This window comes from Oratosquilla oratoria, chromosome 21, assembly GCF_046742065.1.
Source record: "Oratosquilla oratoria isolate Oo_2021 chromosome 21, ASM4674206v1, whole genome shotgun sequence".
Lineage (NCBI taxonomy): Eukaryota > Metazoa > Arthropoda > Malacostraca > Stomatopoda > Squillidae > Oratosquilla > Oratosquilla oratoria.
The window spans coordinates 30586469-30593968 of NC_134797.1; the positions used below are offsets into that span (position 1 = coordinate 30586469).

At 35.5% G+C, this 7500-nt stretch overlaps 1 protein-coding gene across 2 annotated transcripts in view; it reads right to left on the bottom strand.

Annotated features, from left to right (window-relative positions):
- Positions 1–7500, bottom strand: part of LOC143036820 (beta-galactosidase-1-like protein 2) — a 201591-nt gene that overhangs the window by 117611 nt on the left and 76480 nt on the right. The gene's annotated exons all lie outside the window — the stretch shown is intronic.

A 7500-nucleotide genomic window follows, 5' to 3' on the forward strand; every position in this document is an offset into this window, starting at 1 on the left:
AGCCCATTCTCTGAACAAGGAAAGCGACTATTTTCCTTTCCGTCGTCACCACTTCTTCGTTCAAGCTCTCGGAAAGTGATGAAATAATTATTTTGCGAAAAATTGTCGCGGTCTTGAAAATCGTAAAGATGGAGTCATAAATCATCACGCATTTGAGCTTTTATGCCCATATGAAGTCATTTAAACGAACTTCATTCCCGCCCACGCCCACGCCCACGCGCGCGCGCTTGCATGCGTGCGTGTGTGTGTGTGTGTGTGTGTGTGTGTGTGTGTGTGTGTGTGTGTGTGTGTGTGTGTGTGTGTGTGTGTGTGTGTACTCTTTCATACTCGTTCGTTTTTTATTCATGCAATACTATGTGAGTGACCTTGATGGCAGTCGAAAAACCTGAATATTTCTCTCAGTTTCCCGAAGTTTTATTCAATGAACTAAATACTCATTTTTCATCCTTCTTAATCTTATCTTATCACCTGCAACAAGGTAAAAAATCCAACCGATCAATGAAAGATAAAAATAAAGAATAAGAAAATAGATAAAATAAAAAAGAAATAATACAAAAAATGCACATTTTAGGGGTTCCTTTCTCCATTTACTCACTTTCTGCTACACACACAGGAACACGGCAGCAATATTCTTATCCCCCAACACAGGAGCATGAGAAAAAAACAGAGGTTGTGTCCTATGAGGAGTACACGAGAGATTCATAAACAGAGATTCGCTTCGAATGTTAAAATTCTGCATAACTCTGGTCCATATGGGTGCCACTGATTTCCTATAAGTATTTAGGAGGAAGAGGAAGGGCAAGAGGGCGGGAGGAGAAAGAGGAAGAGGAAGGGGATTAGGAGGAAAGGCAGGAGGTGGGTAGGAAGGGAAGGCGAGAGGAAGTGGATAAGGAGGAGAGAAGGGGAGGATGAGGGAGAGGGGAAGAGGGAGAGGAAGAAGGAATGAGTAGGCAATGGGAGGAGGTGGAAGAGAAGAATGAGTACAAGGAAGACATAGAAGAGGAAGGAGAGGGAAGGAGGTGTAGGGAGGAGGAAATGGGAAATAAAGACAGGGGGAGGAGGAGGAGGAAGGGGATCAAGATGGATGGATGTGTGTGTGTGTGTGTGTGTATTTACCTAGTTGTATTTACCTAGTTGTATTTTACGGGAAGGGGAGCTATGCTCGTAGGGTCCCGTCTTCATATCTCATTTTATCTAAACTATTTTTAAATTCATGTATTGTTTTTGCACACACCACTTTCTCATCTAACTTGTTCCAACTGTCTATTACTCTGTGAGGAAAGCTGTTCTTTTTCAAATCTCTTCTATAGCTGTCTTTTTTTATTTTCTTTCCGTGTCCTCTAGTATTTCTGTCATCCCATTTTATCAGATTCTCTCTGTCAGTAATTTCTATGCCTTTCATGATTCTGTAAATAGCTATCAAATCTCCTCTCTCTCTTCTTTGCTCTAGTGTCTGTAGTTCAAGTTTTTCTAGTCTCTCTTCATATGATAGTTTTGAGAGTGTTGGTGCCAGTTTTGTAATTGCTCTTTGTATTCTTTCAAGTTTTTTTTATACATTTTTTGTACTTGGTGACCATATCGTTGCTGCATATTCCAATCTTGGTCTTATCAGGGTGATTAGGATTTTCTTCACCATTTCTTCATCCAGGTATGTAAATGCAACTTTGATTGTTCTTATTAGATTATAAGTCTCTCCAAAAATCTTATTTATATGTTTCTCAGGTGACATATTATTCATAACAATGACTCCCAGGTCCTTCTCATTTTCTACTTTTTTTATTCCTTCTTCTACAAAATTAAATGCTCCTATTATTCTGTTTTTCCAATTTCCAAAATCCATTATACTACACTATTTTGTATTGAACTCCATCTCCCATTTCCTACTCCATTCTTGTACTTTATTTAGATCTCTCTGTAGTGATTCACAATCTTCTTCAGTTTTCACTCTTTTCAGTAGTTTTGCATCATCTGCAAAGAAGCTCATATAGCTTTCTATTCCTTCATCCATATCATTAATATATATAGCAAACATTATTGGGGCCAGAACTGTTCCCTGCGGAACACCGCTTATTACTTCATCCCATTTTGAGTGCTGGTTTCTTATCACTACTCTCATTTTTCTTTCTTGCAAAAAGTCCTCCATCCAATTTAGTAGTTTTCCCTGTATTCCTCCTTCAGTTTCTAATTTCTTAAGCAACTTCTTATGTGGTACTTTGTCAAAAGCTTTCTTTAGATCTAAAAATGCACAGTCCGCCCATCCATCTCTTTCCTGTATTATATCTATTAGTCTTGAATAGAAACATATTAAATTGGTGACGCATGATCGTCCTTGTCTGAATCCAAATTGCCTTGGATTTAACACTTTGTTTTTTTCTAAATATTTTACCCATCTACTTTTGATAATTCTTTCACAAATTTTTGCTATTGTACTTGTTAGAGAGACTGGTCTATAGTTGGTAGGTTCTTCTTTATTTCCTCCTTTGTATATAGGTACTATGTTTGCTTTTTTCCAATCTTCTGGAACTTTTCCTTCTTTCAAGGAACTATTTAGTATGCTATGTATTTTGTCTGCCAGTTCATTCCTGCATTCTTTTAGTATCCAGTTTGCTATTTCATCTGGTCCATGCGATTTTCTGACATCAAGATTACTCAAGTGTGTTAATATTTCATTCTTTGTTACTTCTATTTCTTCCATAGGGGGACTTTCTCTTTCCATTCGTTCTCTTCAGGTTGTATGTTCTCCCTTGTAAACACTGATTTAAAATGTTTGTTCATAATTTCCGCCATTTCCATTTCCTCAGTGTATTCAACTCCCTCCTGTCTTAATTTCTCCAAGTCTTGTTTGTTTTTCAGTTTATTGTTTACAAATCTGTAGAATAGTTTCGGTTGATCTTTACACTTTTCTATGATATCTTTTTCATATTTTCTCTTTTCTTCTCTGCACATTTGTACATATTCATTTCTATAGCAGGTATATATTTTCCATTTTTCAGGTCTTCTGTCTTTTTCCATCTGGTCCAGGCTTTGTCTCTTTTGTCTTTTAACTCCCTACAGCTTTTGTTGTACCAGCATTTTACATATTCTTTTTCTTGTTTTTGTCTTGGGACATACTTTTCCACTCCTTTTTTGTAAATTTTTGTCAAAATATTCCATTTCTCTTCTACTGTTGTTTCTTCTTTGTATATTTCTTCCCAGTTTTCCTTTTGAAAGAATTCTCTTATTTTATCAAAGTTTGTTTTTTCATACATCATTCTTCCTTTTCTGTATTGTTCATTTCTTTTCATATATTTTTCTTCATTAAGTTCCAGTTCAATCAATATGTGGTCACTTTTACTTATTGGTGTTTTATATTCAATTTTGTCCACTATTCTAGGTTCTGATGTGATTACTAGGTCTAGTTTCGATGGCTCTTCTTCATTTCTATACCTAGTGTTCTCCTGTATCCATTGTGTCATTGTATGGTCAGTAACCATCTCGAGTAGAGCGTTTCCCCATGAGCCGTCTCCACCCTTTACTGTCATTTCTTCCCAGCAGATTTCTTTGCAATTAAAGTCGCCCATCATAACTATTTTTCCTCCCTCTTCCATTATCTTGTTTAATGTTATCTTTGTGTCCTCTAACATACTTTTATGTTCACTCTCCTCCCATGAGGCTGTTTTTTGGGCGCACATAATTTATCACAAACTTTCTGCTCTTCTTATCTCTGTCTTCTACTTCCATCATTATCATCTCTACTGTATTCTTTCCATATGTGACACACTTCACGTTTATATCCTTCTTAGTCAGGAACATAACTCCACCCCCTTCCTTTTTCACTCTGTTTCTAATCCAATAATTATATGCATCATGTCCTACACTGTTGGGTGGTAGTGGACCTTTTAATTTTGTTTCTACAATTCCCATTATGTCTGGTTCTTTTTCTTTCAAATAATCATTCAGTTCATTCAATCCTGTTATTAATCCATCTATATTTGTGTAAGACACTCTTAGTTTTCTGCCACTTCCATTGTGTTCTCTGTTTCCCTTTTGTTTTTCTCTTGTATGTCGACTTTCTTCAGTTTCATATTCACTACTCTCCAATAGAATCTCTCTTTCTCTGACTCCGTTCTTATCTCGTTTTTTTCCTTTGCTTCAAGTCTTTTCTGTTTTTCTTCCTCTCTTTCCTCTTTATTCATTTCCCTTTTTATCCATACCTTTTTATATTGTTCACTTGTTGCTAGTTTCCCTGTTTTGGATAAGATATTCTCAGCCGTAGTTTGTGACCTGAATTTAATCTTGATTGGTCTAGTCTTGTCTGTACTATATTTCCCTAACTTGAATTTCTCTTCGATTTGTTTCATTATTTCTGGTTCATATTCCTGAACTAATTCTAGTAAATTTCTTACTTTTTCATTTTCCTCTTTGATTCTTGTGGTTCTATCTGGGTTATGTTTCTCTTCCATTCCTAATATAATTATACATTTCTTTTTGTCTGCTAAGTCTCTTACTATATTCTCCTTCTGTCTCATCACTTTAATAACTGAGTTTTCAGTTTGTTCATTCATTTGCTGTCTGATTATGTCAGTGAATGCAACCTTGCTATTTTCATGAATTTTTTTTCCAACCCTCCTTGTTCTCCATATTATTCTCCTTTAAGACTTTATTCTCATCTTTTACTTCTTTTAACTGTTGTTTTAATTCTTCAATTTCCTTAGTTAAGTTTTTGTTCGCCCTCTCTAGTTCTTCCAATTTTTCAATTCTTCGTATCATACTGTCAACATTACCGAACCTACGCTCCAAGTCCTCAATCATCTTATCGATCTTCTCTTCTAGTCTTGTCAGTCGGGGGGGCTTTGTGTCCCCCCACCCTCTTTAAATCCCTGGAAAATATTCTCATCACTTTCTACTGTATTGCTCTTGTCTATACTTCTAATCTTTACATTTTTATTAGACATTTCGTCATCATCGGGAGGCCTTTTGTTTACCTTTCGCCTGTCTGCCTGGGCCAAGTCTACTCCTTCCTCATTTCCTTCCATTTCCCTCAGTAATCCCTCCCCCTTTCCTCTTTCCCTACTTTCCTACTACTCCACGAGCAATTTCCCCCCCCACCCTGTAAAAACAATAGGCACTTCTCTTTGCGTTGGGATCCACAAACTTCAATTTTCTTCAGAACGTCTTCTAAGCCGTCCATTCGTTGAAGTGTGTGTGTGTGTGTGTGTGTGTGTGTGTGTGTGTGTGTGTGTGTATTTACCTAGTTGTATTTACCTAGTTGTATTTTACGGGAAGGGGAGCTATGCTCGTGAGGTCCCGTCTTCATATCTCATTTTATCTAAACTATTTTTAAATTCATGTATTGTTTTTGCACACACCACTTTCTCATCTAACTTGTTCCAACTGTCTATTGCTCTGTGAGGAAAGCTGTTCTTTTTCAAATCTCTTCTATAGTTGTCTTTTTTTATTTTCTTTCCGTGTCCTCTTGTATTTCTGTCATCCCATTTTATCAGATTCTCTCTATCAGTAATTTCTATGCCTTTCATGATTCTGTAAATAGTTATTAAATCTCCTCTCTCTCTTCTTTGCTCTAGTGTCTGTAGTTTAAGTTTTTGTAGTCTCTCTTCATATGATAGTTTTGAGAGTGTTGGTGCCAGTTTAGTAATTGCTCTTTGTATTCTTTCAAGTTTTTTTATACATTTTTTTGTACTTGGTGACCATATCGTTGCTGCATATTCCAATCTTGGTCTTATCAGGGTGATTAGGATTTTCCTCACCATTTCTTCATCCAGGTATGTAAATGCCACTTTGATTGTTCTTATTAAATTATAAGTTTCTCCAAAAATCTTATTTATATGTTTCTCAGGTGACATATTATTCATAACAATGACTCCCAGGTCCCTCTCATTTTCTACTCTTTTTATTCCTTCTTCTCCCAAATTATATGATCCTGTTATTCTGTTTTTGCTTTTTCCAAATTCCATTATACTACACTTTTTTGTATTGAACTCCATCTCCCACTTCCTACTCCATTCTTGTACTTTATTTAGATCTCTCTGTAGTGATTCACAATCCTCTTCAGTTTTCACTCTTTTCAGTAATTTTGCATCATCTGCAAAGAAGCTCATATAGCTTTCAATTCCTTCATCCATATCATTAATATATATAGCAAACATTATTGGGGCCAGAACTGTTCCCTGCGGGACACCGCTTATTACTTCATTCCATTTTGAGTGCTGATCTCTTATCACTACTCTCATTTTTCTTTCTTGCAAAAAGTCTTCCATCCAATTTAGCAGTTTACCTTGTATTCCTCCTTCATATTCTAATTTCTTAAGCAACTTCTTATGTGGTACTTTGTCAAAAGCTTTTTTTAGGTCTAGAAATGCACAATCAGCCCATCCATCTCTTTCTTGTATTATATCTATTAGTCTTGAATAGAAACATATTAAATTGGTGACGCATGATCGTCCTTGTCTGAATCCAAATTGCCTTGGATTTAGTACGTTGTTTTTTTTCAAGTATTTTACCCATCTACTTTTGATAATTCTTTCACATATTTTTGCTATTGTACTTGTTAGAGAGACTGGTCTATAGTTGGTAGGTTCTTCTTTATTTCCTCCTTTATATATAGGTACTATATTTGCTTTTTTCCAATCTTCTGGAACTTTTCCTTCTTTTAAGGAACTGCTTATTATGCTATGTATTTTGTCTGCCAGTTCATTCCTACATTCTTTCAGAATCCAGTTTGCTATTTCATCTGGCCCATGCGATTTTCTGACATCAAAATTACCCAAGTGTGTCAATATTTCATTCTTCGTTACTTCTATTTCTTCCATAGGGGGGACTTTTTCCTTCCACTCAATCTCTTCAGGTTGTATATTTTCCCTTGTAAACACTGATTTAAAATGTTTGTTCATAATTTCTGCCATTTCCATTTCCTCAGTGTATTCAACTCCTCCTTGTCTTAATTTCTCCAAGTCTTGTTTGTTTTTCAGTTTATTGTTTACAAATCTGTAGAATAGTTTTGGTTGATCTTTACACTTTTCTATAACATCTTTTTCATATTTTCTTTTTTCCTCTCTGCACTTTTGTACATATTCATTTCTATAACCAGTATATATTTTCCATTTTTCAGGTCTTCTGTCTTTTTTCCATCCGGTCCAGGCTTTGTCTCTTTTGTCTTTTGACTCCCTACAACTTTTGTTGTACCAGCATTTTACATATTCTTTTTCTTGTTTTTGTCTTGGGACATACTTTTCCACTCCTTTTTTGTAAATTTTTGTCAAAATATTCCATTTCTCTTCCACTGATGTTTCTTCTTTGTATATTTCTTCCCAGTTTTCTTGTTGGAAGAATTCTCTTATTTTATCAAAGTTTGTTTTTTCATACATCATTCTTCCTTTTCTATATTGTTCATTTCTTTTCATATATTTTTCTTCATTAAGTTCCAGTTCAATCAATATGTGGTCACTTTTACCTATTGGTGTTTTATATTCAATCTTGTCCACTATTCTAGGTTCAGATGTA